The sequence below is a fragment of the Castor canadensis genome, chromosome 1, assembly GCF_047511655.1.
Source record: "Castor canadensis chromosome 1, mCasCan1.hap1v2, whole genome shotgun sequence".
Lineage (NCBI taxonomy): Eukaryota > Metazoa > Chordata > Mammalia > Rodentia > Castoridae > Castor > Castor canadensis.
This window is the reverse complement of record NC_133386.1, coordinates 88,450,069-88,475,230: the sequence shown is the minus strand read 5'-3', so window position 1 is coordinate 88,475,230 and position 25,162 is coordinate 88,450,069. Positions and strand designations below refer to the sequence as shown.

The following is a 25,162-nucleotide window of genomic DNA, read 5'->3' as shown; positions in this document are numbered from 1 at the left end:
AACCATTTAAATAGATCTATAACAAGCAATGAGATTGAAATAGTAATAGTCTCCCAACAAAGAGAAGCTTAGACCTGATAGATTCACTGCCAAATTCTACCAGACCTTTAAAGAACACAAATACTCCTTGAAACTTTCCATGAACAAGAAAGGGAAAGAACCCTACTAAATTCATTCCATGAAGCTAGTATAACACTCATTCTAAAACCAGACAATGATACAACAAAAAGCAGTTATAGACCAATCTTTTTCATGAACATAGACACAAAAATTCTTAATAAAATACTTGCAAGCAAAATTCAATAACATAAAAAATCATACCCTATGATCAAATTGTTTTTATTCCAGGGACACAAGTAGGATTCAACATATGCAAATCAATACATGTAATATATCATGTAAACAGAATCAAAGACAAAAAAATTGCATGATCATCCCAGTTGATGCAGAAAAAGCCTTTGGCTTTTTCATGACAAAAGCACTGATGAAACTAGGAATAGAAGGACTGTTCCTCAATGTCATAAAGGCTATGTATGACAAATCTATAGCCAACATCATTCTATAAATAGGGAAAACTGCAGTCATTTCCTCTAAAGTCAAGTATGAGACAAGGGTATCCACTCTCACCACTCTTATTCAACATACTTACTGGAATTTGTAGCCAGAGTGATAAAGCAAGAGAGAAAAATAAAAGGGATTCAAAAAGGGAAGAAAGAAGCTGGATTATCCCTATTTTCAGATTATATGAGTTTATATTTTAAAGATCCTAAAATACTTCTAGATCTGATAAACACTTTCAGCAATGTAGCAGGATAAAAAAATCAACATTAAAAAATCAGTAGCTTTTCTATGTAGTAACAATGAACAGGCTGAGAAAATCAGGAAAATAATTCCATTCACAATAGCTTCAAAAAAATAACAAAATATCTAGGTTTAAATTTAACCAAGCACATGAAACAACTCTGTAACGAAAACTACAAAACCTTGAAGAAAGAAATTGAAGAAGACACCAGAAGATGGAAAGACCTCTCATGCTCATGAATTGCCAGAACTTACATCATGAAAATAGCCATACTACCAAAAGCAATCTGTAGATTCAATGCAAGGCCTTTCAAAATCCCAATGTTGTTCTTCTCAGAAATAGAAAAAAAACTATGCTTAAATTTATATGGAAACATAAAGACCCTAAGTAGCAAAAGTAAAAACAATCCTGAGCAAAAAGAGCATGTCCAGAGGTAAAATGACACCAGACTTCAAATTATACTACAGTCATAGTAACAACAGCATGGTACTGGCACAAAAACAAACATGAAGACCAATGGAATAGAATAAAAGAACTAAAATAAAACCACGTAATGACAACCCTCTAATCTTTGACAAAGGATCCAAAGGCATACACTAGAGAAAAGACAGCCTCTTCAACAAATGGTGCTGGGAAAACTGGATATCTACATGAAGAGCACTAAAACTAGACCCTTGTCTCTCACCTTGTACAAAAATCAACTCCAATTTGATCTGAGATCTTGATGTGTAACATTAAACTTTGAAACAGGAAAAAATAGGGAAAACTCTGGAAGATAGGGGCATAGGTAATTGTTTTCTGAATAAGACTACAATTACCCAGAAAATAAGAGCAAGAATTGAGAAATGGGACTGCATTAAATTAAAAACATTCTGTGCATCAAGAGAAACAATTACCAGAACCAAGTGACAACCCACAAAATTGCTATTCAACAGTCAATAGGTTAATATCCAGAATATACAAAGAGCTCAAAAACTGAACAGAAAAATATCCCACCAATAAATGAACAAAGAAATGGAACAGATGGTTCTCGAAAGAAGAAATTTAAATGGCTAATAAATACATGAAGAAATGTTCAATGTTCTTATCCATAAAAGAATGCAATTCAAAACTATACTGATTCCATCTCACTCCAGTTAGATTGACAATCATCAAAAAAATAGACAAGTCCTGGTGAGGATGTGGGGGAAAAGGAACACTCATATGCAGGGGAATATAAACTAGTACAACCACTGTGGAAATCAGTGTAGATGCTCCTCAACAAACTAAAATATATCTGCCTATGACCTGGACACATATTCAAAGAAGTATAAATCAATATACATAAGAGAGAGACATAGATACTCTGTTTATTACAGCTCTGTTCACAATAGCTAAACCATGAAATCAGCAGATGTACCCAACAACTGATAATGGATAAAGAAAATACAGTATATTATGCATATATGTAACATTCAGGAAAATGAGTGGAAGTGAAGATCATCCTGCTGAGTGACGAGTCAAGCACAAAAAGCCAAATACCACATTTTCACTTACTTGTGGAACCTATACTAAAATGACAATGTTATAATAATAATAATAATCAACACGAATGTGAAGGGGGACAGTCTGGAGAGGACCAACAAGAGGGGGGAGGGGAAGGAAAAGATACTGAGAGACGAAGAGGATCAAAGTATGCTAGTTACATACATATGCATAAAGACAGCATATTGAAACCCACCAAACACTGTTCGAAAAAGGGGCAAGGCGGCAAAGGAGGAATGGAATTAAATGCTAGTGTGAACTTGTTGAAAGTATTCTGTACACATCTATGGAATTATCACAGTGAAACTCTCTTGTATTGTTAATACATGTTAATTCAAAAACATAATAAAAATTTTAAAGGGAAAATAGTTACCTTAAATCACTGTGGATTTGTGAATTGTGGTTTAGTTTAATTAACCAGGATTTTTTTCCCTGCACATGAGTAATTAGATCTGAGAGAAAAAATTCTCATAGAAACTTGCTTGGTGACCACCAAATCAAAGGGAATTGGGTGGGCTTAATGAATTTGTAAGTCAAGCAAAAGGAAAGGGCAATTAATTTTCACTGTTGAGAGTCTTTATTGCAATATTCTCATGATTCAGTAGAACTTAAAGCATTAGGTTAGGTGCTTTACCTTGTTAAGTAACAGAAACTCTAACTCAAAATACAATCTTTGACTAATACAGCCCAGTACTACAGATTACTGGAATGTATTGAAAAGAAAAGCTCAAAATGAAATACAGATAATGGTTTCTGAGGATTAGAATAAACAGTGTTCTTTTCACTCCATCATCCTTCATCTACCTCTTTAGAATTGCTAGGACATTATATGATTCATTAAAATTATATGTATTGTAGGATGATTGCAAGGAACGATAGAGTCAGATGTTCTGCTTTTGGCACTTTCCAGCTATGTGAACATTAAGCAAGTTCCTTAATCATTTTTAGCCTCAATTTTGATCATCTGTAAATTGGAGATACCTGCACTAAGGGGTTATTAAGATAATTAGAAAGAATGAGTGCACAAATCATGAGTTATAGTGAAACTTACTAAGTAGTAAGTGTCATTTTTGTTATTAGTTCAAGAAAAGAACTGGTTGTTTAAACTAGATGATGAGCTAACTTGGTCCCTGCAGGCAACATGTTAACCATCATGTCTCACAGTAGGTCACTTTGGCTGATTATTAAAATTGTCTACTTTGTTTACTTTTCTGTTTTGTTTTAAACCTTGTATCAGGTTTCAGAAATGAAAACAAAGCCTCCATAAAGATTTAAAAGGCAGTGGAAAAATGTAACCAGAAATGTGGCTCAAGAGATAGAGCTTCTGCCTAGCAAGCATGAAGCCCTAAGATTAAATCCCATTACCACCCTCTCAAAAAATCATAATTAGAAGTATTGATAGCAGGGAGTAGAAATAAAACTAAGTTGATTCAGTCAAAAAGGAATGTGGGAGGATACAGAAAATTCATGGGAAATACAAGAATAAATTTAGCAAACTGAATTTGAAAAGGTCAGAATTAGAAAAGCTCTGATACTTGCCTGGTATATCTTTAAGAAAAAAGTCTGTCAGTGATGGCCAATAAGTACTTAAAAAGATCTCCAGTGTCACTAATCACTGGGGAAATGCAAATCAAAATCACAAAAGAATACCACTTCACACCAGCTGAAAAAGTTATTACCAAAAAGAAAAAGAAAGAAAACAAAATAACAAGTGCTGACGAGGATGTGAAAAAAAATGGAACCCTGTGCATGACTTGTGAAAGTGAAATATAAGGCAGCCACTTTGGAAAGCAGTATGAAAGATCCTAAAAATAATGCCAGATGATCCAGCAATTCCATCTCTGGGTATGCAACCAAAACAATGGAAAGCAGGGACTTATACAGGTATTTGTACACTAACATTCTTAACAGCACTATTCACAATGGCCAAAGGTGAAAAAGAAGCTAAATGTTCACCAATGGATGAATGGACTAACAAAATGTCGTAAATACATAATAGATAGATGATAGATGCATATAGATGATGATGAAATGATAATCAGATAGATAGATAATCACATACATTCACAAAATAATATTATTCATCCTTAAAAATTTTCAAAATTCTGGCACATGTTGTGAGTTCACTTGTGACAGTCAGAAAGCAGAATGCTGGCTTCTAGGATCTGGAAGAGGGAGGAATAAGAACACAATAATGAGACCAGAGTTTTAGTTTGGGAAGAAGTAAAAGTTCTAAAAGCATATGGTGATGTTTCACAGTATGAATATACAGTATGTATGTATATAACGCAACAGAACTATACACCTAAAAATGCTTAAAATGGTAAAATTTGTGTTATGTACCACTTACTGTGCAACAACAAAGAAACATGAGAAAAAGGGACAGAACACTGCATGGGATCATTAAAAGGTTATCAGTTGTTCAAACAGCCATTTCAACAGAGATCAAAGCCAGGTTGAGAAGGCTTGGGTACCCCTCCTGCCACCCCCCATCCAGCCCCTCGCAAGGTGAGAAGTAAAAGAGGCAGTATACAGGGCTGCTTATAAAGGATTGCCATGCTGTGGTCTGTTGTAAAGGACTCTGATGTCTGAATCAATCATTTATTTCCAACTTAAATGCCACCTTTTAGATGCATCTTCATACACACATATACACCCACAAAGATAATTTTTGTGAAGCTTATATATTAGAAAGAACATTGTATTTGTTCTAGAAGACCTGGGTATAGTCCCAGACTCTACTTTACCAGTCACAAAATTTTGATGCTTTATTTGTCTATCTACAAAATTAAGGTAATTATATTTGTTCTGTTCCCAGAGAAAATGTGAAGATAAGTAAAATAGCATGTGTTACCCTGCTTTGTAAACTAGAAAGTGCTAAAAAATATAAAGTATCTTAACTGTAAGGATAAATACAAATGAAAAAGAAGAGACAATTCTCTCTATTGAAAGTAAGGCAGATGTCCCTCCTTTTTTTCCTTAGATGATTTACCTTAGAAAACTCCACCGAACTGCACTGAAATACTCTTGAAGAGCAGGTTGACATTTTATCAGCTTTATGACCCACTAAGGTCTTTCTTAATAACCTGGGAGTCATCTCTTTGAAATGCAGACATTAAAAGAGATATTACCCCTACTCTCCATTTCTGTGGGAGGGTATGACTCTAATTTCATGTGTCCCTTGCTCCACGCTACAAAACCAGATTTTGCCATAAAGATATGAGAAAGTTAATATCCCTTTGAGTAAAGCCAATTAGCTAAAACAAAGGTCACTCCAATTACCAGGTAAATTTAAGATGAGCTGTGTGTGACAAATGGGTCTGTGAGATCTTCTGTCTTATTTATCTTGAGTTACTATTTATCTTGAGAACATGTATGAAAAAGGTCATTTCTACGTGGTTATATAAAAAAGGCCAGGTTTGTTTGTATCTGTTCAATCTCTTAACAGATTACCTGTGATTCACATCATATTCTGGTTTAATACTTATTCAGTAATAAAACTGTTTTGTGGGAAGTTTTCAGGATTAAAGGAGGAGCTTGTCTCTAATTATACTTCACTTAATTTTAATATTTAAGAATATATTATTTCAAAAAAACCTGCTGGTAATTTAACCCATTACTCACTTCAGACCTGATATCTCATGTAAGAATTTTAATGGGGGAATCTAACCATTGATTCAAGGAAATGAGATATTTCCACAGTCTTCACTCTGTATCCCAATATAGGAAAATGCAGTGAAGAGGGATGCAGGCCATGTAATATAAACAGAGCTAGGAAAGAAGGAGAAACACATCTCAAAGAAGCATGGCTGTTCATAGCCCTCCAAAGTGTGTACTATGAAAGCCAGTTTGCAGCAGATGTGCAGACAACTGGTATTTTCCATGTTTTTCATGGTTCCATTTAAATTTGACTTCATCAGTGCACATCTCAGTGACGCTGGGTGGTTGAAATTCTTTCAACAGTCTCCATGGATCTCTCATGTCCCTTGATACCTGGGGTGATGCCCTGAAGAAAACATTTTATCATCTTCAGAAATGTGGAAATTTAATTAATAGAAAATATTTTATAGTTGCAGACACCAACATATTTTTTCTAACCTTTTTATTTTCACATTTCAAACCTAATAAATCAAAGAGACCTATTTTCTTGCTGCTTTTAGGTAATTACTGCAACAAAATACTCCTCAAATAAAAAGAAATATAGTTTTTCCTATACTACAGAGCCATAGAAATAAAAACAGCATGGCATTGGCACCAAAAAAAAGCAGATATGAAGACCAGTGGAACAGAATAGAAGACCCAGATATGAATCTACACAGCTATGCCCACCTGATTGACAAAGATGCTCAAAATGATGTAGAAATGACAGCCTCTTCAACAAATGTGCTGGAAAAACTGGATATCTGCATGGAAAAATCTGAAACTAGATCCATGTCTTTCACCCTGTACAAGCATTAAATCAAAGTAGATTAAGGACATTAATATAAGACCTGAAACTTTGAAGCTAGTGCAGGGAAGAGCAGGGGATACACTAGAATTAATAGGCATAGAAATGACTTTCTAAATTGAACTCAAATGGCTCAGCAACTAAGAGAAAAGATTGACAAACGGTAATTTATGAAATTAAAAAGCTTCTACACAACAAAAGAAATGGTCACCAAATTGAAGAGGCTGCCCACAGAATGGGAGAAAATCTTTGCCAACTACACATCTGACAAAGGATTAATAACCATAATATACAAGGAGCTCAGAAAAAAATCAATGAGCCAATGAAGAAATGGGCAAACTGAACAGAGTTTTTTCAAAGAAAGAAGTCCAAATGGCCAAAAAAAAAAAAAAAAGAAGAAGAAGAAATGCTCAAAGTCCCTTGATATAAAGGAAATGCAAATCAAAACCACATTAAGATTCCACCTCACTTCTGTTAGAATTGTTGTCGTCAATAACACAAGCAACAACAAATAGGAAGGATGTTGGGAAAAAGGAACCCTCATACACTGTTGGCGGAAATGTAAATTAGTACAACCATTGTGGAAAACAGTATGGAGGCACCTCAGAAAACTAAAAAATAGAACTGCTGTATGATCCAGCATATAGCATAGGTACATAACTGAAGAAATATGTCAGATTACAATAAAGACACCTGCACACCCATGTTTATTGCAGCATTATCCATAATAACTAAGCTATGGAAACAGCCAAGATGGCTCACTACTGAAGAATGGATTAAGAAAATGTGGTATTTATATACAATGGAATTTTATTCAGCCATAAAGAAAAATGAAATTTTGTTGTTTGCAGATAAATGGATGGAACTGGAGAACATCATCTTAAGTGAAGTCAGCCATGTTCAGAAGGCAAAAGGCTGCATGTTTTCTCTCATATGTGGACTATAGACCTAATACAAATACAAGCAATATTATGAAAAACAGGTCACACTAAGAGGTGGTCACATTACAGGAGACTGAGGGTAAAAAGAAGGGCATTAAGAAGGTGAATATGGTTGACGTACTTCCTATATAAGAATAAATATAGAATTTTTAAACATGTTGAAATCACCAGAAGATGGGAACTAAAGGAGAAAGGAAAAAAAATAGAATGGATGAATTGATTTGTGTTATAATACATATATACATGGAAATGTCACAAGGAAACACCCTGTATAGCTACCTTAAACAAACAAAAATGTCATTGTTTTTCCTTTTACAAAATCGGAGAACAAGTCCTACTTAGGGGTTGGTACCAGTGTTGGGGGGAGGATATGGAGAAAGATGTAGGAGGGTGAATATAGCGTAAATACTGTATACACGTGTATGTAAATGGTAAGTGGTACCTGTTGAAACTATCCCAGGAATAGGGGGAGACAGGATAAAGAAGAATGATGGAGGAAGTAAATTCAAGTAGGATATATTTGATATATTATAAGAACTTTTGTATATGCTATAATGTACTCCCACCCAGCACAACAATAAAACAAAAAAGAAGTGAATAAATAAAATGTGATCTAATTGGGAAAAAATGAAAAGAAGCATAGTTTTTCTATTCTCATCTCTTACATAGTCTCTATTTTGTGCAAACAGCCATCAGAATGTCAGGAGAAGTCAAACCGGAGAAATCTTTGAAAGCACAGAAATAAATAAATGAGTGAAAGGTGAGGCATCTGCTATGTGATTAAAAGAAACAACACTACAGTCAGTTCTCACAATTGACATTTGTGTTTGGCAAATAGTAAGTATATATACTAGTTAAGAACAGCTCATCTACAAATCCTATTGCAGAGTATTCTATCCTGACCCTATAAATGACTCAGAAGGAAAGCAGTTTTTGGGACAAAGCAAGTCAGTTGAGGGTCTTAAGAGATAATTGTCAATTTCACTAAGAGTAAGTCATACTACAAAGGAAAAAAGGTGTGAAAAACATTACTTTTTTACATTCAAAAATAAAAACAAGACAATGTAGAGGAGAAGAAAAAGGAAACATTCAGGTGTTTATATATTGACAGTCTTTATACAGGCAATAACTAAAACATGATATTTAACCCACTCTGGGTTAAGTTTACTTCAAATGCATCTTCCTGGGAATGTAAAACCAAAAGAAATAAAATCTAACTAGTTATTGTTATATCACTGTATAAAATTTTTTTCTATAAAATAATCTTTTTTAAAGGAATTTATATTTAGTTGTACTGAAACAGTAGAATTCTCTCTCCTACACACAAAATGAATTAAAGTAAGTTAAAATATCAAATTTCAATTTAAGAAATGGTAAACGAAATATCTGTGGAAACATTAAGAGTTCAACATGCAGCTTATCAATAAAAACAGTATCATTGTTACTTACCCACCAACTTAGTCCTACCACAAGTACTACATTTTAAGAATCAACCACCCATATCTTAAAGCTACAGGGTCCGGGTTTAGAGTCCATCTCTAATGCTACTTGTCAGTCTCCTAGTGCCTCAGTGTCTTTATTTGGAAAACATGGAAGACGGTGATAATGAGGATGAGCATGGAACAATGATGAAATAACCTCTTGTATTTCTTGTGAAGACTAAAAAAATAACAAAGTGTTTATATATAAGCATGTTTGACAAAGAGAAAGTGATATTAAAGTGCTATTATATTTTCTACCCAGTAGACATTCTGAAATCTCCACGAAATGTTAGTGGGTAAGGAGAACAAAAGGTAGCTGTTTTTAATACTTCCTGCTAATACCCATCATGCACTTTTTCTGAAGAGTAATATTGCACAGAGCACCCCCACACCTTGGCAAGCTTCATTTCCTAGATTTGGGGTATCTCTGTCTGTTGTGTCTGACAACATTCAGCAGCTTCCTTAAACAAGGTCAAACTATACATGAACATACTAAAATGACATACCAATTTAGTAAACCCAGTGAAATTAAATAATGTATATATCAAATAAAGTCACTGCTGCCACAGTGAACTATTTATGCTAAAAGAAAAAGAGAAAAGAGAAGTTCTTGCATGAATTACATTATTAAGCATTAAAACTCCTTTTTAAATGTATAGCATGCTTAAAATATTAATATTCTTCCAATAGTTGGTCTATTAGACATTTACCACTCAGATTTGGGCTTTTTAATATATTCACAAACTATTTTTGTTAATGTTATCCTCATCTTCTGAGATATAAATGTCTATTCTTTATTACTGAGAAGTAAATAGTGTCCTTATAACTTTTGAACAAGAAAACATCAGAACATTCTGAAGACAATGTAATGATGAGGATGAGGACAACCTTGGTTTTCTCAGAAACAAGTATTAAAAAAAGACTAGTGGATAGGTAGAAAGAGACGCGATAAACCTCTGTTCACTAATGATTTCCAATTAACTACTTACTTCAGTGTCTGGCACACAAAATGCATTTAATTCATAGTTAAGTTTTTAACAAGTAAAGGAATTATTCACCTTTATGCCTTTATTATCAAGCAGAAGGGTCTTTTTTTTTTCAATTTTAAATTCTGCCTTTATTTACTTATTATTTACTATTATTAGTAACACTTTTCCTTAAGCATTTTCTTTTTTTTTATTGTTTTATTATTCATATGTGCATACAAGGCTCTGGTCATTTCTCTCCCCTGCCCCCACCCCCTCCCCTACCACCCACTCAGCCCCCTCCCTCTCCCCCCCACCCCCTCAATACCCAGCAGAAACTATTTTGCCCTCATCTTTAATTTTGTTGAAGAGAGAGTATAAGCAATAATAGGAAGGAACAAGTGTTTTTGCTGGTTGAGATAAGGATAGCTATACAGGGAGTTAACTCACATTAATTTCCTGTGCATGGGTGTTACCTTCTAGATTAATTCTTTCTGATCTAACCTTTTCTCTAGTCCCTGGTCCCCTTTTCCTATTGGCCTCAGTTGCTTTTAAGGTATCTGCTTTAGTTTCTCTGCGTTGAGGGCAACAAATGCTAGCTAGATTTTTAGGTGTCTTACCTATCCTCACCCCTCCCTTGTGTTCTCTCACTTTTATCATGTGCTCAAAGTCCAATCCCCTTGTTGTGTTTGCCCTTGATCTAATGTCCAGATATGAGGGAGAACACACGATTTTTGGTCTTTTGGGCTAGGCTAACCTCACTCAGAATGATGTTCTCCAATTCCATCCATTTACCAGCGAATGATAACATTTCGTTCTTCTTCATGGCTGCATAAAATCCCATTGTGTATAGATACCACATTTTCTTGATCCATAGGCAGAAGAGTCTTGATTTTGTGTAGTTCTCGACTTTAGGAAGCACTTCTCAATACTTGTGGTACTGAGATATGATCAAGGGTTGGTTTATCGTGATGACTATGCTGCTGTGGGCAATCAGTCAGTAAACTGCAGAGATGCAAAACTTTCCACAATACGGAAGGAGGTGGAGAGGACAATTACAGGACAGTCCAGCACAAGGAAGAATTTTCCCAACCAAAATGAAAACAGCAGCTTCTCAACAATCATTGGAGCCAAGCACAGTGGGCTTCACACATGTAATCCTAGCTACTCAGGAGGATCATTGTTCTCAAGTCCAGCCTGGGAAAACAGTTAGCAACCCCCCCATCTCAACCAATAAAAAGCTGGACACTGTGGCCTGTGCCTATCAACTCAGCTACATAGGAAGTAAACAGGAGGACTGCAGTCCAGTTTGGCCCAGACATAAAAGTGAGATCCTCTTAGAAAAATAACTAAAGCAAAAAGGGCTGGTGGCATGGCTACGTCTCAAGTGGTAGAGCACCTACCTAACAAGTGCAAGGTCCCAAATGCAAACACCAGTACCACAATAAAAAAATAAATCAGAAGCAGAATTGGGGTGAGGGTTAGGTACAAAATAAAAACTAGTAAATCAGTGCAAGACAATCAGAAAGGTAGGCGCAGGACTTGAACAACTCATAGTGCTCAGGAGGTCTCTGCTACAAGAAGAAAGGAACTGTTTAGGAAAGCAAGCTGGCTGAGACACAGCAGCCTGTTAAAGTATAAAATGCTAAATCAGAGCCACTAAGGTATATGTGCAAGTCACCAGGGTGGTATCAAGCATCTACATCTTACAGTAAAACAAACGTGGAATAATTATGAAGTAGGATGCAAATCTACTTTGAATTTAAGATAAGAGATTCAAAATAATTCCATGCGTGCCAGGATCTGGGGCACATTCCCAGAGCTCCATAGACATGCTCCCCCAATCCCTTCACCTCTCCCTCCCACACTGTTAGTGGGTGGCACTTTAGTGAAAACTACTTCATGCCTTGAGCAGGGAGCAGTTCATCAGAGGTTAGTGGAGTGTTAGGGGTGGAACACTGTTGGAGCAGCTTCAGGATAGAAGAGAGAGGAAAAGAACATCTTTACTTAGCTATGGGTAAGTAAAGATGTTCGGAAGAGTCCACCAAAGGCAAGCTTCAAAGTACAAAATGTACAAAGTCCACAAGCTGACCACATTAAATCCCTGCTTATTTCACTTATTAAAAATTTATTGAACATTCTGTGCTTCATGCTAACCCTCAGGAATAGAGATAAATGACAGACACAGTCTGGCTCTCAAGAAGCTTATAGTCTAGCAGGAGAGAGAGACAGTAAGGTACCCTAGGAAAGAGATTGCAAGAGGATCTATTTTAAATTGATTTGTGAGGAAGGACTTCTCTAAAGAAGTGATATCACCCATAGTTCTGAATGATAAATAGGAATCAAGTGGTCTTTGCAGAAATGCATTCAAAACAGGGCTCAGCCTGCACTGAGGCTCAAGGTGAGACAGTCAGGCACATTCCTGGAGCAGTACCAAGGCAGTGGCTGTCATCTTGCTGAGTGAGGGGACAAGCATGAGATAAGATTGAGGACATGCTAAGGACAGACCCATTCCACCTCCTACAGGAATTTGGATTTTATTCTAATCAAAGTGGAGAAAATGGAGAGCTTTAATCAGCCATGAGCCAATTTGTGTCTTGATAAGGTCACTCTGACTACAGCATGGAGAAAAATGGGAGAAAAGGCAGAGAAAAGGGCAGGGGGATCATTAGGGAATCTAGTGCAAATGGTCCAGGTGAGAAATGATGGTGGCTCGGTAGGGAGTGGCAGCAACAGAAAAAGGAAATATGAATAGATACTAAGTACAGAGTCAAAAGAATTAGTAATGGTTGGATGCAAAGAGCAAGGAAGAAGTGAGTGTCAAGGATAAGTCATGGGCGTGAACAAACGCAAGGGTGCGTGAAGCTGCCATATTCAAAAGTGGACAGACTCAAGGAAGAAGAGTTTCAGAAAAGGGTAATGGCTACAGTTCTGGACTTGTACACCAGCAGTGTAGACCCATCCTAGCAAAGATGTTTGATATTCTCCTTTCTTGCTACATACACCCAACACACCATGCTTTAGGAGGAAGTGCTCACACTGCTTCCCACCTGTGTTCCTTGACCCAGGCTTTTCTGAGCCTAGACAATATTTACCTCTCCTTTTTTCCCAAACATTAAGTGTCCACATGCAGAAACACCTGTGTTCTTTCTGAAAGTCTCCATGTTCTATTATGATGTCACTCCTTCCTTGATGGTCTTCCATTGAACTTATTAAAATCAGGAGCTGGATCTGATTCTTCTTTGAGTCTACAACTCCTAGCATAGGGAGAAATATAAATCTGTTGACTAGAATTAAAGTTACCAAGCTTAGGTACATTATGAAAGAAAGGATTATATTATTAAGGCATAGAAAAACTTCTTCATATTTTCTGAATCATGAAGAAAACTAACTACTGTGCTCCAGGTCATGGAGTTATTTTAACAATGTTGAAGATGATGGTCATTTAATTTTTCTTCAAAAAAACCAAAACAAGTTAACTACTTCCTAGGGACAAGTCCATATTGCAGTTCTGACCACTCAAAGAAACTCAAATCATCTCCAGCCTTGTCAAAATGCTATTTATGGAACCATTTAAAGAAAGCAAAAGATAAGCCAAAATTTACTAAGAAGTTTATACTTTTAGAATGCTCAATTTTTTCATCTGGAATTTTGGTATAGAACAAAATGGCAAGACTTTGTCAGGAGTTTAAAACCGTGCATCACAAAATTATGTAAGATTATCATCCTGCTCACTGCAAGCACAAAAATAAAACAACAATTTCTCATCCTATGTGTCTTATTCTGTTAATCTTCATCAACAACACTCAGCTTTAACAAAGGTTTACAAGAAAAATGAGGCATCATTAAAGAAAATAAACCTTTCTTGGAGTTATACTGGACTGGAGGGCTGGTATTCCCTAAGTTCCTTAACTTACTAATACCTCTGTTTCCCTCATCTGTTCAATGGAACAAATAATGATTTTGTCTTAAAGTATCATTGTGGGTGCTCAATGTGAAAATGTTCAGTTGTCATTAAGTAGGTAGTTCTGAACTACAAATCATTGCTCCTGATCAATAATATAAAGTAGGGTTAAGAATATGGGCTCTGAGATCAGACCACCTGCTCAATTGCTGGAGACAATGGGAAAATTACTTAATTTTACGTAACACTGTGCCTCAGAGCCACACAATTGGCTGGAAACAGTGTTTATCTCCTTTTGCCCTTCTGCCTTCTACCATGTGAGGACAGAAGGATTGTCCCTTAGGACCTAATGCACAATGAAAATGTAGAGCTTAGGGTTCAAAATTATTAAAAATTCTAAGACAGTAACAATAGAATATTAAACCAAATGCAGCTCTCCCCTCCAACCCCATGCAAATGAACAGGTCCTAGGTCCCAAGCCCATGAAGATGGTCCTGGATTCAGTCTTCTGTCCTGATGATAATAATATATCTATCTCATTGGGTGGGTTCAGGGATTAAATGAGGATATGTATTGAAAACAATTAGCATAGTACCTGACACATGGTAAGCATTATGTGAGTGTGAAGTATAAAGATGTAGAAAACAGTATATACTTCATGAGACTCATGTCCTTCTGAGTTATAAAGAGTCAGGACTTCTAAATCTTAATTTTATAACAAGGACATGATATGATATGAATGTCTCTCAAACTCATTTGTTGAAATCTAATCACCAATGCTATAGTATTAAGAGATATGGCCTTTAGTAGGTAAATAAATCATGAAGGCAGAATTCTCATGAATGGGATCTGCAGGCTTAGGACTGATAGAAACATAACAGCTCCTCTTGCTCCCCTGTTCCTCTGACATGTGAAGACACAATGCACACTCCCTTTTGCCCTTTCACCATGTAAGGACATAGCATCCATCCCTTCTGAAGGATGAGTCAATGAGACCCATCTCAAAAGAAGAGATCAGGTGTTCCAGGCTCCCAAATGGTGAAAAATAAATTCCAGTTTTTATATATTACCCATTCTCAGATATTTTGCTGCAGCATCAAGAATGAACTTAGACAGCATAATAAAAAGAATGCATGAAAATCTTCATGTTTTGCATCTTTATTATTTAGCTTCTTCTGATAAAATCTTCTCCTAGTACAACTGAACATCTTTCCCTTTCTGTGTCATTCTCTGTTGAGGTTAACTCAAAGGAAGGGAAAGATGTAAAAACAGGATCAATATTTTAGCTTCTTCAGGAGCCTGCAGAGAGAATGAATTGCCTAAGATCCACTGGCCCAACTTCATTCTTGGAGAGTTAAATAATAAAATCCAGCATAGAAAGGTTTTTTGAGAAAAGAGCAAATCAACCCATATCTAACTAAAGGAGACCTTTCCATGTCTGCAAAACTTGGAGGAAATAAATTCAAGGAGCAAAAATTTGCACAATTATGACATGGCATCTAAGGCATTCTTGTCCCTAGATGCTGCTTTTAGCCTGTGGAAAACAGCTACTCAATTCCACAATGAGAATAGTAGAATTCGTGAAGCATATGTTGATTTTACAGTACGTTCTGCCTAAGCCAAGTATGATGTTACAGGGCTGTAAACCCAGCACTCAGGAGGTCAAGGCAGGTGGATTGTGAGTTGGAGGCCAATCTGGGCTATATAACGAGTTCATGACCAGGCAAGGATACATAGTGAGAGAGCCTGTCTGAAAAGAAAAAAAAAACTGTCTACCTGGATTCAACATTTAACTGCACTAGAACAGTATTAGTAATAAAACAGAACACCAGTTTGCTAAAGAAAGTAAGTGACCCTTTAGGTACTCCATTGTTATGTCTGGTATTTTCAGTAACATTAAATATGATAAAAAAGAAAGGTGGCTACAGACATTATTCAATGTCCCCAATTTCTTTAGAAATAGAAAATTATTTTGAACATTCTATCAAAGGACTTTTAAAAAGGAAGACCAACTGTTGCTGGTTTTATATAAAAAAGGTATATACACGTACAGATAGTTCTACTTTCTCAGAAATCTTCTTTATAGCCTAAAAAGAAACATATACTAAAAATACATAGCAGTCGTCATCAACATTGTCTTCCTCATTGTCACAGTGATAATAATCTAAAGCAATTGTTAAGTATCATCTTACAATGAAAAGAAGGGAAATGGGTACTTGGACTAATGGCATCGCCATTGTCTGTCTAATGCAATGTACCTGTGGTGAATTACGACAGTTGAAAAAAATCAAATGTCTAAGAAATATATAAAAGCACAAGTATCTCTCTTATTTTGACCTCTGACTTTTGTTTTCTCAATAAAATGCCTGAATGATTACTCTTTGATAGCCCATAACTACACCAGCAGGAGTTTAAGACAAACAATTTAGAAAATGGACGCTCAAATGGAAAAAGTCACATTATCTTATCTGCCCAATTACTCAGTGCTCTTGCCTCACAAACAGAGCAGCTACTTCAATACTAGCACTCATCATTAACCCCATACCAGTTGTCCATGAAAATTAAAGTCTTTGATAATAAACACTGAGACAGTAAAGCATAATTTGTACTAGTCAGCTTTTATTACCAGTTATTATAGTCCACCACAATGGGTATATTTTTTGTAAATGAACAAGTAACGCTTTATTTCTTAAATCAAGTGATAGGAACACAGTCATCAGTGTCTAATACAACTTAGGATGTGAGCCAAAATAAATATTTAGGATTTTAAAATCTGTTTTAATTGACAAATAAAAACTATATACATATATATTTATCATGTACAAGATGATGTTTTGAAATATATATACATTGTGTTATGTCTAAGTTAAGATAATTAGCATATGTATTACTTCAACATACTTTTCATTCTTTGTGGTAAGAATATGATAATGTCTGCTTTATTTTACTTAATATAATATCCTCCAGGTTCATTCATGGTGTCTAAATGACAGGATTTTGTTCCTTTTTTTAAAGGCTGAATAATATTCCATTGTGTAATATACCACATCTTTTGTTCATTTATCCATTGATAGATCCTTTGGTTTACTCCATATCTTGGCTGTTCTGAATGATGCTATAATGAACATGGAGTCCAGGTGTCGCAACACATTAATTTCATTTCCTTTAGATAACCTAGAAGACAAATTGCAAGGTCATACGGCAGATCTATTATTAATTTTTTGAGGAACTTCTATACTGTTTCCCATGCTGACTCTACTAATTTACATCCCCACCAATTATCACCCTGAATACTGAGCTCATTTAGTAGATAAGTAACAATGATGTCATCTACCTGAGGTCTATTAGCACATTTTCACTAATCCTTGCCAATTAATAAACATTTTATTCCTCAAATGGATAACTTCAACAAACTTATTTAAAAGTGACAGATAATACACTAATAATGAACAAACTGAGAAAGAATATATGAAAACAATTCCATTTACAATAGCCTCAAAAAAAATCAAATACCTAGGTGTAAACCTAACAAAGGATGTGAAAGACCTCTACAAGGAAAACTATACACTTCTGAAGAAAGAGACTGAGGAAGACTATAGAAAGTGAAGAGATCTCCCATGCTCATGGATTAGTAGAATCAACATAGTAAAAATGTCTATGCTCCCAAAAGTAATCTACATGTTTAATGCAATTCCCATCAAAATTCCAATGACATTCATTAAAGAGATTGAAAAATCTACCATGAAATTTATACAGAAACACAAGAGGCCACAAATAGCCAAGGCAATACTCAGTCAAAAGAACAATGCAGGAGGTATCAAGATACCTGACTTCAAACTACATTACAAAGCAATAACAATAAAAACAGCATGGTACTGGCACAAAAACAGACATGAAGACCAGGGGAACAGAATAGAGGACCCAGATATGAAGCCACACAACTACAACCAACTTGTCTTTGACAAAGGCACTAAAAATATACGATGGAGAAAAGACAGCCTGCTCAACAAAAACTGGTTAGCAGTCTGCAAAAAACTAAAACTAGATCCATATTTATCACTCTATACCAATATAGAGTGGATCAAGGATCTTAATATCAGACCCCAAAGGCTAAAGCTGGTACAGCAAAGAGTAGGAAATACTCTGGAGTTAGTAGATATAGGTAAGAACTTTCTCAATGGAACCCCAGCAGCACAGCAACTAAGAGATAGCATAGATAAATGGGACCTCATAAAACTAAAAAGCTTCTGCTCAACAAAAGAGATGGTCTCTAAACTGAAGAGAACACCCACAGAGTGGGAGAAAATATTTGCCAGCTACACATCAAAGGACTGATAACCAGAATATATAGGGAACTTAAAAAACTAAATTCTGCCAAAATTAATGAACCAATAACAAACTGGGCAAGTGAACTAAACAGAACTTTCTCAAAAGAAGAAATTCAAATGGCCAAAGAACACATGAAAAAATGCTCACCATCTCTAGCAATAAAAGAAATGCAAATTAAAACCACACTAAGATTGCACCTCACCCCTCTTAGAATAGCCATCATTAGCAACACCACTAACAACAGGTGTTGGTGAGGATGCGGGGAAAAAGGAACCCTCTTACACTGTTGGTGGGAATGTAAATAAAATACTTCATTGGAATGTAATTTAACTAGATAGGGACTTTTGGAAATCAGTAAGAAATTTCTGTCCCCACCACTATTATGTGAATGTGGAATTATTTCTTTAACTTTTCAAGCCATTAGTTTCCTGACTGCAAAATTGTCATAATAACAGTACCTACTTCATAGGGTGCTGTATGGAGTCAATCAATAATCCATGTAAAGTGTTCAGTACATACTAACCACCATGACTTTCATCATTTGTGCATGAAAATGACTTTACCCACATATTGGAAAGTGTCTGATAAAACTCAGGATATGAGTCAACTCAGCATAACCTCATAAATCAATATTATCAGAGTTTCTGACTACTAGTACCAGAGTAGTCATTTTTTAATGTGTTCTGAAGAATCCATTCAAGAGTACAGTTACCTAAAGGAAGAAAGGAGTGGGGCCATGGGCTGAATGGAGGGGTGACAGCATTGGGGTGTACGAAATGAAAGGACCAAAGTAGACTGACACAGACTTTCCCTCAAGTTCACCGAAGCATCACAAACTTGCCTGTAGACGTCTTTGATCTCTCACTGTCTCATACCAACATCCAGTCCTACCTTTAAAATACATCTAAAATTTTACCATGTCAGACCATTTCTAATTCTACCCCTCTAGTCTGCATGATCGCCATTTTTTTTTACTGTCTCTTCCACTTCCATTCCTCCCCCTGAGAATCTGCTCTCAGCCCATAGCCATAGTGATCCTTTTGGAACCTAAACCTAAAACACAGGACTTTCCAATGGCTTCCCAACTGCTATAGAATAAAGGTCACTGATTACTTTCAAATATCATTCTGTACCACACTCCTCACTCTCTATGCCCCAGCCATATGGCCACCTAGCCATATCACATATGACCTAGTTACATCAAGCCCACTCCTGCCACAGTGTCTTTGTATCAACAATACCACTATCTGGACCATTCTTCTCTGAGATATGCACATAGGTGTCATGAATTCCTTCAGCTTCTTCTAAAATGACACTACTATACAAGCTTTCCCTGACCCTTCTACATAAATGAGCACCACCAGAACCACTTTTTATCTCACCTTGCTTTCTTCCTCTTAAGTGCTTATCACCAACACCAGACAAATCTAATTATTCCTTGTTCACTCTCTGGTCCCCTCACTAAAATTTAAATTTCTTAACAATGCTTCTTTATTTTGTTCATTGTATCCTAGTACCACAATAATCCCCTGTACAAAACAGGTGCTTACCAGAACTTCAAAGTTGATTTTCAGAGTGAAGAAGTGGTGTCCTGGATGACTCTTAGAATCTTAGCTTGTGTGAGGGGCAAGTGGTGCAAGTTCAGTGAGACTAGGAATCTGAGAAGAGGTCTGGATCAGGGTTATATTAATTCTCTATTATGCATTACTCCATATGTCAACATGTTAAAATAATAAGCATTCATGATCTAAGAGATTGAAGGTCAGGAATACTGGAGCAAGTTAGTTGGGTAGTTTTAGCAAAGGGCCCTTTTGCTAATCAGGCTGCCAAGCTAGCAGCCAGGATTACAATTGTCTCAAAATTCTATTGTGACTGAAGAATCTCCTTCCAAGCTCTCTAGTGTAGTTGCTGGCAGGTGTCAGGTCTTCATTTCTTTTTGCTAATGTTAGATGCTTCAGACGCTAGCCACAGAGCTTCTCCACAGCACCCAGCTTGCTGCCCCAGTGCAAGGTAGTCAAAGACAAATAGCAAGGAAGAGAGAGCATTCAAGATGGAAGTTACAGAACTTTTTAACCTAAAATCAGAGTTGGCACACTATTGCTTCTGTCATATGACATTAGTCACATGGAACAACACTGGTACATGGGAGGGAGCTGGCTACGCAGTGAGTGAGCACCAATAAGTAGGGATCATTAGAGGCTGACTTGGAGACTGACCACCACAGGGTGCATATTATGAGTTCAGTCAAAGACAGGCTGATTTTGAGGATTCTCTGAGAAATTTAAAAAGAAATGTCAAGAAGGCAGTGGCAGGGGAAGTTCAATAACACAGGTCATGCTAGCATGTAATTAGTATTCATTCTGTCTTCATAACAGCTATTGCATCCATTTCTTTCTCTCTCTATCTCACTCTATCTTACTTTAGGCCTTCATAATTGCTCATCCTCATTGCTGTCATCTGCAAATTGTCTCCCTTCTTTCTTGTTCTGTTTTTGTTTTGCCTTCCTCTACCTTCTGTTTTACATACAAAAGCAGAATCTTCTAAGCCATACTTAGGAAGCCTCAACAACTCCTTATCACAAAATAAAATCTAGACTCCTTATTCTGACATTGAATTCCTTTCTCCCATTCACTGATCTGTACTTAGATGCCACGTGGTTTATCAATCACACACATACACACACACACACACACACACACACACATACACACACACACACAAAACCTCTGACTTCCTGATTCAGTCTCTGCTTTTAAGTGAACTTGAAGCATTTATCCTAAACTACTACTGAGATATTGTTTGGCCTTCGATTTACGATCAAGTATTTCATCTCAGCTGATTTCAAATAAAATTACACTCCCACCTAAACCATCTGTAAGTCTCATTTTTCTTTTTGAGAAAAAGAGATACTTTTCAATAAGAGATCTTCTTTCACCACATTAATTATTCTCTATCTGTGAGAGGACTGGTCTCTTGTCATTCAGTGAAATACAAAACTTTGCTCTCTGGCTTTGTCTCATTGGAAGGGTAATAATTCAAACTTGTAGCCAATGGAATGTTTTTTTCTTAGCTTTCCAATGAAAATCAAATCCTTTTTATTTCTTACTTATTTTAATCTACTAATAAGAGTGTACATATCTGTTGGGTGCATTATATTTTGATATTTTTGGTATTTGAATACAAACATTGTGAAATAATGATCAAGCTAATTAATTACCTAATGAGTTATTTCTTATACTTACTATTTTTGTGGTGACTATTTGCAATTTTCCAGAATGCAATACATGATTATTGACTATAGTCTCCATGTAGTACAATAGATCTCTTAAACTTCTTCTGCCTAACTAACCATTCTGTTTTCTTTGACCAGTCACACCCTAACCTCACCCAAATCCCAGCCCCTGGTAGTCACATTTTACTCTACTTCCAGGAGTTCAACTCCTTTACACTCCATGTAAAAGTGAAATCACGTAGTATTTCTCTTTCTATGTGGGCTTATTTCACTAAACATACTGTCAATCGTCCTTCTTTACTCAAAAAGGGCAATTATTTATTAATTAACCAAATATTGCTTCTTTGACCAATAATAATACTTTATAATTTAATCTATGATTTAGAGATAAAAATCATTGATAATTAACATCAACAATGTCCATGAGCTAGAAATCCACCAGAATTAATTATATATAATAATCCTACATGATGTTGGCTAGTTCCATCAAAGTTAGTATCAGATACCATACTGAAATTTAAATCCTTTTTGAACAGATTAAGACTTTTAAAAAAACTAGATAATATAAGTAAAATCACTAAAGCCAAAATGATCACCATCTTCTGCCTGATATGAGACTAAAACAAAGAAAGGTGAGTGAACTAACCCATCACCCCAGAGACCATTTTCTCTCACTGCACGTGCTAATTCTCTCACGCTCTCCAGGGCACCTTCAGTGTTTCAGTCCTCACCACACTGCCTCTATTCTCACATTCCTCACTTTAGGCTTGAGTCCAGCAATGGTAGGTCCACAGCTGTTTCTTAGTAAGATTAGTTCTCCATATGACCCAGCTGGGCATGGAAGAAACACACTTTGTCTGCATAGCTCCCTCCAAAGGTCTTTCTTGACCCCAATTCTTAATTAAAACTCAACAATTTTTTATCTATAGAGTGAGTAGAGGAGACACTGAACACCCAGTAAGAAGACCCAGTGGAAATCCCAGCATTGTCACTTTTGAGCTAAGCAACACAAGGCACATGTCTTCTCTGACCTTCAGTTTTCTTAGTTGTAAAACACAGAAGATAATTCTCTCAGGTAAAGTTTGAACACTAGCAAGAAGTGTGACAGTACATGTGGCAATCCTTTTGTGAAACTGTAAATCAGTACACAAATGTATGTTTTTTTATGAGGCCACAGAAAAGTTCTCTTTAGCAAAACCAGATTCCTCAGGTCAGTTTATATCCCTGCTTGCTATTTGGGGTAAAGTTAACACCTCAGGAAAATTATTTTTCAGGTTGAAAGACTTCTAGTTCCACGTGTCTCTGTATGAAACTGAAAAGCAAGTGCACTTTGATTGACTAATGGCTGTGTAACTTCAGAGAAAACTGAGCTAAAATGGGGCTTAGGTAATACTAAGGTGAAACTGAGCAATATTAGAGCAAGAAGTACTTTTAGGTTTCAGCTAAAGGAGCCAAAAATATGAAATAAAAATATATGTATTTCTCACAAAATTCCCATAGAGCTTGCACTCATCAAGGTCAGCAGACACATTCTAAAATCTATGGATCACTTGAGAGCAGCTATAATCTTCCAGGAGAGGAAGGAGAAATTTTTAATTTCTTTCTCTCAAAATCATCTTTCTCTCAGGTGGCAGCATCTTCCCTCAATTTTCAAGCCCTTCTGAGAATAGACAGCCAAGGATATTTTGGCTGTTTTCCAATAATTAATGTCATTCTCTATATATTCTTCTATCAAATCATATCTACTTATTGTGCTGGTAGCTAAGTTCTCAGGCTACACAGATCCCATTTATAATTATTACATATTGATCCTAAGTACAGAAGAAGACACATACATATGTCTGATGAATTGAAGTTAATCAAGGGTCTAGTCACTCATTACAGGATTATGCCAGAGAGCATTGGTTTTCAATGATGGCCCAAATGATAATGCTTAAAAGGAAAGGTTCACTATTGAACTAATAATAAACTAATGAAGAAAGTAGAAACAGAGCTGGCCTTAAGAAGAAGAAGATATTAAACTTCCCATTTGACTCTTCCCATTGCTGGACACTCCTTAGCTTTCTTCTTCCACAATGCTTTCATACTACTCTTTAGTCACCCAAAAATCACACATAAACACCCACACACACCCCTACAATAATGCTCCATAAAAATCTCTGTCAATCTTCTTCCTAATATGGCTCCTTTTACACCATCTAACTGCCCTCTGATTATTGCAATTCTCATACAAATAAAAGAGCTACCTCCATTAATGTTTTGAATGCTTATATTTACATACAAATATTTAAATAAACTTTAAGCCTGAAATGCCAACTGTCTAGTAGTAGCTTTATGAATTGTGATAGTCTAAGTACAAAATATATGTGATGATAAAAAGACAGATAGGTGGATGGACAGATAGATAAATAATAACAAAGTAGCCAGAAATTAAGTGTCTATATGTCTGTGCAGGTTTATGTCTGTATGCATTCTTAATCAGGGGTGGGAGAAACCTTTAAAATGACACCATTTTAGACAACCTCTTTGTCTGTTACATATGAGATCAGCCATGAGATTAAAGTATTTTCTCCTTGAGCCAAGTAATATCACACAGACAAGACCTTTGCAAAAGTTCTTGCACTACAAATTTATGTCTTTTAAACATCTTAGGCAAAAATGATTTCTAAAATTGGTTTTGCACTTTCAAATTGTTCGTGATTATAGCTATCCTTATTCTGAAGATTCTTTCTGATGTCTTTAACTCCATGACATGTTCTCAGAAAAAAAAAAAAACTATTTCACTTTCTGAAAAAAGCTACTTACTTCAAGACACTCTCCCTGGGCCCCTCTTTCAAAAATTATTTGATTGGGAAATAGCTATACTAGCTAGATCTGTCTGCAGGAAGTTATTACATTTAAATTTAATACATAATATTCATATTTTATGCAATTCTTGAAATCAAAGGAACAAATATTGGCTCAGTTTTCTGATAAAGGAAGGAAAACATATGAACAGGTTAAACTGTCAGCCAAACACAACACATAGCTAATCCACCACTTGTAGAAGAGACTGCAGCACACAGAGCTGGGTCTGGTCCCACTCCTCTGCCATTGCTTTGGACTTCAGCTTCCCCCAGCAACACTAATATTTGCCCAACCTGCCTCAGAGGGTCATGCAGAAAATCAAATGAGATTGTGTATTCACTATGTTGTTTTTACTCTATAGTATTTTCACTATATTGTTTTATTATTTCTTTTTAGGCAGAAACCATTTTTTGTTGTTTTTTCGGGAAACAAGCTTCCAGCTATTTTGGTTAAATTTCAAAACTTTAGTTTTTTGGTATTTAAAAGTTTTAACCTATCTGATGGAAATAGCAAATTGCAAATAGGGGGCATAGAGACCTTGCTGATGATATGGCTGGTTAAGTAATTGCTTGGGAAGATCATGTAAATTTTAAGATGCTTTGGAAGACAGTGGGAGGAAGGTGAGAACATAAACCAAACCTGCAAAGTAGGAGTACAAGTTAGAGTTCATAGATCGGCTCAGCTTCCTAA

The 25,162-nt window shown here is 36.0% G+C and overlaps 2 long non-coding RNA genes across 4 annotated transcripts in view; both read right to left on the bottom strand.

Annotated features, from left to right (window-relative positions):
• LOC141420789 (uncharacterized) overlaps window positions 1-14,400 on the bottom strand; it is a 132,729-nt gene extending 118,329 nt beyond the window's left edge. For both annotated transcript variants that reach the window (XR_012445428.1, XR_012445427.1), the window contains exon 1: window positions 13,256-14,400. This is a non-coding gene — a long non-coding RNA (uncharacterized lncRNA). The remainder of the gene's footprint in view (window positions 1-13,255) is intronic.
• A 1,947-nt stretch (window positions 14,401-16,347) lies between these two features.
• The window catches only part of LOC141424867 (uncharacterized), a 174,023-nt gene continuing 165,208 nt past the window's right edge, over window positions 16,348-25,162 (bottom strand). The window contains exons 3-4 of one of the 2 annotated variants that reach the window (XR_012449829.1): window positions 19,944-20,051; window positions 16,348-17,238 (exon numbers count right to left, since the gene is read on the bottom strand). This is a non-coding gene — a long non-coding RNA (uncharacterized lncRNA). The remainder of the gene's footprint in view (window positions 17,239-19,943; window positions 20,052-25,162) is intronic. The other variant, XR_012449830.1, reaches the window with a different exon arrangement.